Source organism: Pleurodeles waltl, chromosome 5, assembly GCF_031143425.1.
Source record: "Pleurodeles waltl isolate 20211129_DDA chromosome 5, aPleWal1.hap1.20221129, whole genome shotgun sequence".
Lineage (NCBI taxonomy): Eukaryota > Metazoa > Chordata > Amphibia > Caudata > Salamandridae > Pleurodeles > Pleurodeles waltl.
In genome coordinates, this window is record NC_090444.1 from 1,051,705,207 (window position 1) to 1,051,714,852 (window position 9,646).

Genomic DNA, 9,646 nt, shown 5'->3' on the forward strand with positions numbered 1-9,646 from the left:
AAGGGGTTAGTGTGATATTTCTTAAGATTAACGTCAATTTGCAGACATATTTAATAGGACATGTGACAAAAACGGTGTGAAAAAAGCGCACTTTTTTTCGTCCTACACGCTGATAATCTTAAACATGTTTGATAGGTATGGTTGTATTTTTTTTTTTATTAAGTACATGCACGTTTTATAGAGGAGAGGCATGACATTACCTTGTATTCCTGAAATGTGTTTTGCGTAACCTGATAAAATATATAGATATGAAAATATATATATATGTAGAAAGCTCAATGTCACACAGTGAGCACTCTTGATATCTATAATAAGTGCCATGTTGTTGCCCTTTCTTGCACAGGTACCAGGATGGCCGAGTGGTTAAGGTGTTGGACTTAAGATCCAATGGACATGTGTTCATGTGGGTTCAAGCCCCACTCCTGGTAGAGAGATTTTGTAATTCCTTATACACCAAATGGAAAGCATTAAGTCAGGTATCATAAACAAATAAGTCACCTATAATAAACGAAAAACCATACTGTAATACAACCTGCAACAAAAGGATACTAAGTTTCAAAGAGAAATGTACAATACAAGGCGTTTACCTTTTTGGGGGTAGAAAAATACACGTTAATCGATATGAAGATTTTATATGTAGCTCTTATTTTAATAATAATCAGGAGCAACTGAAAAGTGCGTGAAATTGAAATGAACAGTGTCACGGGAGAGAAAAAATGATATACCAGGAGTGGGGCTCAAACCCACACAGACACATATTGATTGGATTTTAAGTCCAACGCCTTAACCACTCAGCCACCCTGGTCTACATAGTGCAAATGTGCCTGCAATCATGATATAGTTGTTTTTCAGGAGAAGAATCATCTATACTATCAGCCCTCCCAACAGGAAAAGCAGAATTCAAAACCCCCAAAATATCCCTCAGCTTTTGCATGGAAATAGGATGCCATTGATCCAACCTGGATCCATCCTCCATCGCCCAGCCAGCAAGAATTCTCCTACACATTTCTTCTTCCATGGTATCATAATCCCAAAAGTACTTACCAAAAAATGTAATACCTGCCATCTTCCCTGTTGTAGCCACCACCGCCAATCCTAGGTCAATATGTGTCATAATGAAGCGGACTCCATCCTCCCTCCTATACCGTGACATGTAAGGTCCCTCATACCTCCTCAATGCACCAGACTCAATAAATTCTGCCTAGGCCTTGCCATATGACCTCAAAGTAGATGGAGCAATGGACTGACAAATCAATTGTAACATCCTTAGATTCCCAGCTCCCAAAGGTCCACCGTCAAAGCCGTTTTAAGCAAATCTGCTCCCGGCACCAGTACACCGAATCTCTGCCACTGTGAACGAGATAGCCCATCAGTGATATCATTATTCACACCTGGAACATACTGACCCTTAAACAAAATATTGAATTTCAGACAATGAAGCAAAAATAAACGCAACAACTTCAAAACTTTTTCATCTCGAGCCTTCTGTGAATTGACTGAATTAACAACTGTTTGGCTATCCACATTAAAAACCACTCGCCTGTTTGCTAAAAGGTTACCACACAACACTAAAGCAACCATCAAATGGAAAAAAACTCCAGAAAAGAAATGCTATGGTGTGCCTCTCTCCAAGAATCCGGCCATGACTCAGCAGTCCAATCACTATCTCAGAAAACCAAACCATGGGCTCCCGAATCATCAGAAAAAATGTGAACTTGCCATAACCATTCATCCTCAACCGTCAACATGTTAACACCATTGTTACTTTGCTGGAAAGAAACCAACATTCTGAAGTCAGCATTGATGACCTCTTTAAGCCGAATTCTGGGATGAGGTAAAACAGCACCTTTGACTGAAAAACCAAGGCACCTACAAAGAGCTCTACCAACTCTCACCACACGGCACGCAAACTTCAAAGAACCCAATAAGGCTTGCACCTGCTGTAACTCCAGCTTATCCGTGGAAACAGCCTCCTCCAACAGAGAAATCAACTTTTGCACTTATCCACCAGAAACCGTACCTCAGATTTCTCTGAGTTCAATATAGCAGGGCCTTCAGTCTTATCCGGAGCCAAAGGTACTTCCATCTCCTCCATACACTTCTGAAATTCAATTAACCCTTTTTTACATTCATTGGATCACTGCAAGCCCATCAGAAAAGAGTCACCTAGGAAGTTCGTGACATGCCCGAGCCCAGTCTTCTGTTGGAAAAACCACTGCAAAAAACAACTACAAGTTTCAAACAGGGAACAAGAAACAGAACAGCCCATTGGCAACATTATATCCACAAATATAGAATCCTCAGATTAAAGACCCAACAATGAAAAATCATCAGGATGTACCGGCATTAGTCAAAAGACAGATTGAATGTCTAACTTTGCCATTTGTGCCTTCCTTCCACAAGCCCTTACCAACTTAATTGCCTCTTCCACTGATGTGCAATGCACTATGGAGTCTTCATGTGCAATTAAATCATTAACTGACTCCCCTGCAGCCCACGATAGATGATGAATCAATCTAAACTCACCTTGTTGTGTTTTAGGCACAACACCCAGTGGTGAAATTGTTAAGTTATGAATCGGTCAGGTATCCCATGGACCCACCATTCTGCCAGCCTCCAATTCCGTCCTCAATTTCTTTCTCACCACTTCCGGATTCTCAACTGCAGATTTCAAATTTTTCTCTGTCTTCTATGACCTTGATAACAGAGCTTGAAACCCTCAAGAAAACTCTAGTACAGTAACTTGGCCTCCTCACGCCTCGGATAAAACTGCAACCAATAAAACAAAATATCTAATTTATTAGGAGAAGGGCCCTTTTCCCACCATCTGCTGCATCCGACCCCTTCCCCTATCACCACCTCTACCTGCATTAGCCTTCCATCCCCATTGCATCCCTCCAAAACATTGCACCAATGGATGTTTGCCCCTGCAATTGGAGCAATTGTGCATGAACTTGCACTGGAGTCGTGTGCACGACCCTCTGTTGAAGGACTAACAAGATCCATTCTGTGGGAACTGAGCTCTCGTGAAACTACCCACCCTAGATTGGTTGGGATGCCCCTGACAGGGCTTGTAAGGAACCAGAAGACCACTAGCTGTGTGTAACGCTGAGGCATTCTTGGAAGTACACAACCATTGCATCCAAAGCTCATTATAAATATCTCACCATTCTTTATCTGGAAATAATGCCATCTGGGCTCTAAGTTCTTCATTATATCTAAAACATCCAAAACCACCATAGTCTATTTGAGCCCACCTAAAAACGTCCATGTATTTTAATAGAGAAATACAACGCTCCGGATGCCTCTCACAATAAACGCTAGCAATGATTAAGAATACTGACATCCAATTCTCAAGGGTAGTGGGAACTTTCGGCCTCCTAGCTAATTCCCATTCCTCCTCCTTTGACCCTTCCTTAGCCCACACTTCTCTATGTAATAATTTAAAAACATCAACAAACTCACCTTTACAAATGTTTTCCTTCATGGCTTGGGTGAGATGCGCCCCCAAAGACAAGAACAACCCCATATATGGCAACTTTTTACTTTTTACACTACCCTCACCTGAGTTTCCTTTTTCCTTACCTGGCTCTGCCTTAGAAGCCTCCTCACCACTTGCCTCTGACTTACCATCATTGACTCCGACTTTTTTGTTCACAGCTCCCCCAAATGGACATTGTCTGCATCTTTAACTGCTTCATTATTTGCATCATCTTTCCCACTCAATCTACCCAAACTTCCTTATGCTAACGCAAAAGGGTATTACCCACTGTTACAGACACCAAACACACTACCTTCATGCTTAACTCTTCACACCCCATAGCCACAGCAGCCTGTGTCTCACCTTTTTTTAATGAAACCACTTGCAAGTACCTGATTATTCGTCTTGACTTTCCGATTACGCTGCACCATCAAAGGGGGCAAATCCTGAAACACACCAAAACTCTTTCCTCTGTTAGAACAGCTCACCTAATTTCATTGCTGCATCTCCTTCCCCGCAGTCTCATCCCCACCCTCACAATTCTCCCCCTCCTTAGCCTCCTGGTCGTCATCGTAATCCATCAATTCATCATGCAAAATGAGCCCCGAAGCAAACGAGACAGCACCTTGGCTGATAGCTGGGATCTTGAAGCGTTGATTGTACCATAAATCAAATGATTCACCAGGCCACTCCCTTGTAATCGGTTGATCGCTCTGGATGCAACCCTCTCTTATGACCGGCATTTTAAAGGTGCCCAGACCTTTACCGGCGTCTCCGCTGTTGTCTTATTTTTCATGACGTCCTTTGGCATGGCTCGTCCTCCTGAGCTGCGAAGCCCAAAGAAGCTGTCACACCCCAAAAATGCTTCAGCCGCCCCAGGGTGTGCTTTCTTAAGCTCACCCCTGACAAAGCTATGCCCATCTTCCTGTAATTGCTGGACTCTATTGAAATTGACCTCACTTGTGTCAAAATTATAAACCACCTGTTGCTCTGAGACAAACACAAAGGGGCAGATTTAAGGAAAGTGGCTCTGCCGGTGCAGCGCCACGTTCCTTGCACCCCTTAACGCCCCTGTACTGCCACCATGTGTGAGCTATATATATAATAATACGGCGCACCATGGCACAGGGTAGGGGCATTAGCGTTATATTTTTTACGCTATTGATGTTCTCTGCAAGAGTAGCGCCATCATTTTGGGACTAATCCTGCAGAGTACATAGGGGCCCATTATAAATAATGGTATTCCCCCTTTTAACGCCTCCTCTGAGTAGGCGTTGAAAGTGTAAAACAAATGGTGCAAGGAAATCTCTTAGATTGCCTTGCGCCATTTTTTCGGGCTCCCTAATGGGCGAACGCCCACCTTGTATAAATTATGCCTGACCCTTCCCCACCACACCGCTTCCTCTACTGCCAACTCTATGCCTCCCAGCCATTCCCGTGCAGTGCGGCAAACGAAGCGAACCACGCGGAGTCAAGAGTTCGCTCTTGGCTACAACACCAGCCCCAGAGACACCCTCCACAAAAAGCAACCTGTCAGGTGAGGAACGAGCGTGCCCACTCTCTAACAAGGGAACGCCCCCTTTGCACACATCATGCATATATTATGCATGATGTGGCGCAAAGTGTTAACAAGTTGGCCCAAACCTAGCTTGCGCCACCTTGTAAATATTTTGCTATGGTAGTGACCTATGATCTTCACATTTGCGGCAAAATAAATTCTGCAAATGTAGCGCTAAGGGCTGCAAGGGCCTTGTAAATCTGTCCCAAAGTGTTTTAGATTGTGTGAAGTGTAGTTTTGAGTCTTGAAAAGGGGTTAGTGTGATATTTCTTAAGATTAACGTCAATTTGCAGACATATTTAATAGGACATGTGACAAAAACGGTGTGAAAAAAGCGCACCTTTTTTCGTCCTACACGCTGATAATCTTAAACATGTTTGATAGGTATGGTTGTATTTTTTTTTTTATTAAGTACATGCACGTTTTATAGAGGAGAGGCATGACATTACCTTGTATTCCTGAAATGTGTTTTGCGTAACCTGATAAAATATATAGATATGAAAATATATATATATGTAGAAAGCTCAATGTCACACAATGAGCACTCTTGATATCTATAATAAGTGCCATGTTGTTGCCCTTTCCTGCACAGGTACCAGGATGGCGGAGTGGTTAAGGCGTTGGACTTAAGATCCTATGGACATGTGTCCACGTGGGTTCAAGCCCCACTCCTGGTAGAGAGATTTTGTAATTCCTTATACACCAAATGGAAAGCATTAAGTCAGGTATCATAAACAAATAAGTCACCTATAATAAACGAAAAAGCATACTGTAATACAACCTGCAACAAAAGGTTACTAAGTTTCAAAGAGAAATGTACAATACAAGGCGTTTACTTTTTTGGGGGTAGAAAAATACACGTTAATCGATATGAAGATTTTGTATGTAGCTCTTATTTTAATAATAATCAGGAGCAACTGAAAAGTGCGTGAAATTGAAATGAACAGTGTCACGGGAGAGAAAAAATGATATACCAGGAGTGGGGCTCAAACCCACGCAGACACATGTTCATTGGATCTTAAGTCCAACGCCTTAACCACTCAGCCACCCTGGTCTACATAATGCAGGTGTGCCTGCAATCATGATATAGTTGTTTTTCAGGAGAAGAATCATCTATACTATCAGCCCTCCCAACAGGAAAAGCAGAATTCAAAACCCCCAAAATATCCCTCAGCTTTTGCATGGAAATAGGATGCCATGGATCCAACCTGGATCCATCCTCCATCGCCCAGCCAGCAAGAATTCTCCTACACATTTCTCCTTCCATGGTATCATAATCCCAAAAGTACTTACCAAAAAATGTAATACCTGCCATCTTCCCTGTTATAGCCACCACCGCCAATCCTAGGTCAATATGTGTCATAATGAAACGGACTCCATCCTCCCTCCTATACCGTGACATGTAAGGTCCCTCATACCTCCTCAATGCACCAGACTCAATAAATTCTGCCTAGGCCTTGCCATATGACCTCAAAGTAGATGGAGCAATGGACTGACAAATCAATTGTAACATCCTTAGATTCCCAGCTCCCAAAGGTCCACCGTCAAAGCCGTTTTAAGCAAATCTGCTCCCGGCACCAGTACACCGAATCTCTGCCACTGTGAACGAGATAGCCCATCAGTGATATCATTATTCACACCTGGAACATACTGACCCTTAAACAAAATATTGAATTTCAGACAATGAAGGAAAAATAAACGCAACAACTTCAAAACTTTTTCATCTCGAGCCTTCTGTGAATTGACTAAATTAACAACTGTTTGGCTATCCACATTAAAAACCACTCGCCTGTTTGCTAAAAGGTTACCACACAACACTAAAGCAACCATCAAATGGAAAAAAACTCCAGAAAAGAAATGCTATGGTGTGCCTCTCTCCAAGAATCCGGCCATGACTCAGCAGTCCAATCACCATCTCAGAAAACCAAACCATGGGCTCCCGAATCATCAGAAAAAATTTGAACTTGCCATAACCATTCATCCTCAACCGTCAACATGTTAACACCATTATTACTTTGCTGGAAAGAAACCAACATTCTGAAGTTAGCATTGATGACCTCTTTAAGCCGAATTCTGGGATGAGGTAAAACAGCACCTTTGACTGAAAAACCAAGGCACCTACAAAGAGCTCTACCAACTCTCACCACACGGCACGCAAACTTCAAAGAACCCAATAAGGCTTGCACCTGCTGTAACTCCAGCTTATCCGTGGAAACAGCCTCCTCCAACAGAGAAATCAACTTTTGCACTTATCCACCGGAAACCGTACCTCAGATTTCTCTGAGTTCAATATAGCAGGGCCTTCAGTCTTATCCGGAGCCAAAGGTACTTCCATCTCCTCCATACACTTCTGAAATTCAATTAACCCTTTTTTACATTCATTGGATCACTGCAAGCCCATCAGAAAAGAGTCACCTAGGTAGTTCGTGACATGCCCGAGCCCAGTCTTCTGTTGGAAAAACCACTGCAAAAAACAACTACAAGTTTCAAACAGGGAACAAGAAACAGAACAGCCCATTGGCAACATTATATCCACAAATATAGAATCCTCAGATTAAAGACCCAACAATGAAAAATCCTCAGGATGTACCGGCAATGGTCAAAAGACAGATTGAATGTCTAACTTTGCCATTTGTGCCTTCCTTCCACAAGCCCTTACCAACTTAATTGCGTCTTCCACTGATGTGCAATGCACTATGGCGTCTTCATGTGCAATTAAATCATTAACTGACTCCCCTGCAGCCCACGATAGATGATGAATCAATCTAAACTCACCTTGTTGTGTTTTAGGCACAACACCCAGTGGTGAAATTGTTAAGTTATGAATCGGCCAGGTATCCCATGGACCCACCATTCTGCCAGCCTCCAATTCCGTCCTCAATTTCTTTCTCACCACTTCCGGATTCTCAACTGCAGCTTTCAAATTTTTTCTCTGTCTTCTATGACCTTGATAACAGAGCTTGAAACCCTCAAGAAAACTCTAGTACAGTAACTTGGCCTCCTTACGCCTCGGATAAAACTGCAACCAATAAAACAATATATCTAATTTATTAGGAGAAGGGCCCTTTTCCCACCATCTGCTGCATCCGACTCCTTCCCCTATCACCACCTCTACCTGCATTAGCCTTCCATCCCCATTGCATCCCTCCAAAACATTGCACCAATGGATGTTTGCCCCTGCAATTGGAGCAATTGTGCATGAACTTGCACTGGAGTCGTGTGCACGACCCTCTGTTGAAGGACTAACAAGATCCATTCTGTGGGAACTGAGCTCTCGTGAAACTACCCACCCTAGATTGGTTGGGATGCCCCTGACAGGGCTTGTAAGGAACCAGAAGACCACTAGCTGTGTGTAACGCTGAGGCATTCTTGGAAGTACACAACCATTGCATCCAAAGCTCATTATAAATATCTCACCATTCTTTATCTGGAAATAATGCCATCTGGGCTCTAAGTTCTTCATTATATCTAAAACATCCAAAACCACCATAGTCTATTTGAGCCCACCTAAAAACGTCCATGTATTTTAATAGAGAAATACAACGCTCCGGATGCCTCTCACAATAAACGCTAGCAATGATTAAGAATACTGACATCCAATTCTCAAGGGTAGTGGGAACTTTCGGCCTCCTAGCTAATTCCCATTCCTCCTCCTTTGACCCTTCCTTAGCTCACACTTCTCTATGTAATAATTTAAAAACATCAACAAACTCACCTTTACAAATGTTTTCCTTCATGGCTTGGGTGAGATGCGCCCCCAAAGGCAAGAACAACCCCATATATGGCAACTTTTTACTTTTTACACTACCCTCACCTGAGTTTCCTTTTTCCTTACCTGGCTCTGCCTTAGAAGCCTCCTCACCACTTGCCTCTGACTTACCATCATTGACTCCGACTTTTTTGTTCACAGCCCCCCCAAATGGACATTGTCTGCATCTTTAACTGCTTCATTATTTGCATCATCTTTCCCACTCAATCTACCCAAACTTCCTTATGCTAACGCAAAAGGGTATTACCCACTGTTACAGACACCAAACACACTACCTTCATGCTTAACTCTTCACACCCCATAGCCACAGCAGCCTGTGTCTCACCTTTTTGGAATGAAACCTCTTGCAGGTACCTGATTATTCGTCTTGACTTTCCGATTACGCTGCACCATCAAAGGGGGCAAATCCTGAAACACACCAAAACTCTTTCCTCTGTTAGAACAGCTCACCTAATTTCATTGCTGCATCTCCTTCCCCGCAGTCTCATCCCCACCCTCACAATTCTCCCCCTCCTTAGTCTCCTGGTCGTCATCGTAATCCATCAATTCATCATGCAAAATGAGCCCCGAAGCCAACGAGACAGCACCTTGGCTGATAGCTGGGATCTTGAAGCCTTGATTGTACCATAAATCAAATTATTCACCAGGCCACTCCCTTGTAATCGGGTTGATCGCTCTGGATGCAACCCTCTCTTATGACCGGCGTTTTAAAGGTGCCCAGACCTTTACCGGCGTCTCCGCTGTTGCCTTATTTTTCATGACGTCCTTTGGCATGGCTCGTCCTTCTGAGCTGCGAAGCCCAAAGGAGCTGTCACACCCCAAAAATGCTTCAGCCGCC

The 9,646-nt window shown here is 43.2% G+C and overlaps 4 non-coding genes across 4 annotated transcripts; 2 read left to right on the top strand and 2 right to left on the bottom strand.

Annotated features, from left to right (window-relative positions):
* The first annotated feature begins 345 nt into the window (after window positions 1–345).
* Window positions 346–428, top strand: TRNAL-UAA (transfer RNA leucine (anticodon UAA)). Its single transcript has one exon. It is a non-coding gene; the product is annotated as a tRNA-Leu (tRNA).
* A 294-nt stretch (window positions 429–722) lies between these two features.
* On the bottom strand, window positions 723–805 carry TRNAL-UAA (transfer RNA leucine (anticodon UAA)). Its single transcript has one exon. It is a non-coding gene; the product is annotated as a tRNA-Leu (tRNA).
* Window positions 806–5,633: 4,828 nt separating this feature from the next.
* On the top strand, window positions 5,634–5,716 carry TRNAL-UAA (transfer RNA leucine (anticodon UAA)). Its single transcript has one exon. It is a non-coding gene; the product is annotated as a tRNA-Leu (tRNA).
* Window positions 5,717–6,010: 294 nt separating this feature from the next.
* TRNAL-UAA (transfer RNA leucine (anticodon UAA)) lies at window positions 6,011–6,093 on the bottom strand. Its single transcript has one exon. It is a non-coding gene; the product is annotated as a tRNA-Leu (tRNA).
* Between the last annotated feature and the right edge of the window lie 3,553 nt (window positions 6,094–9,646).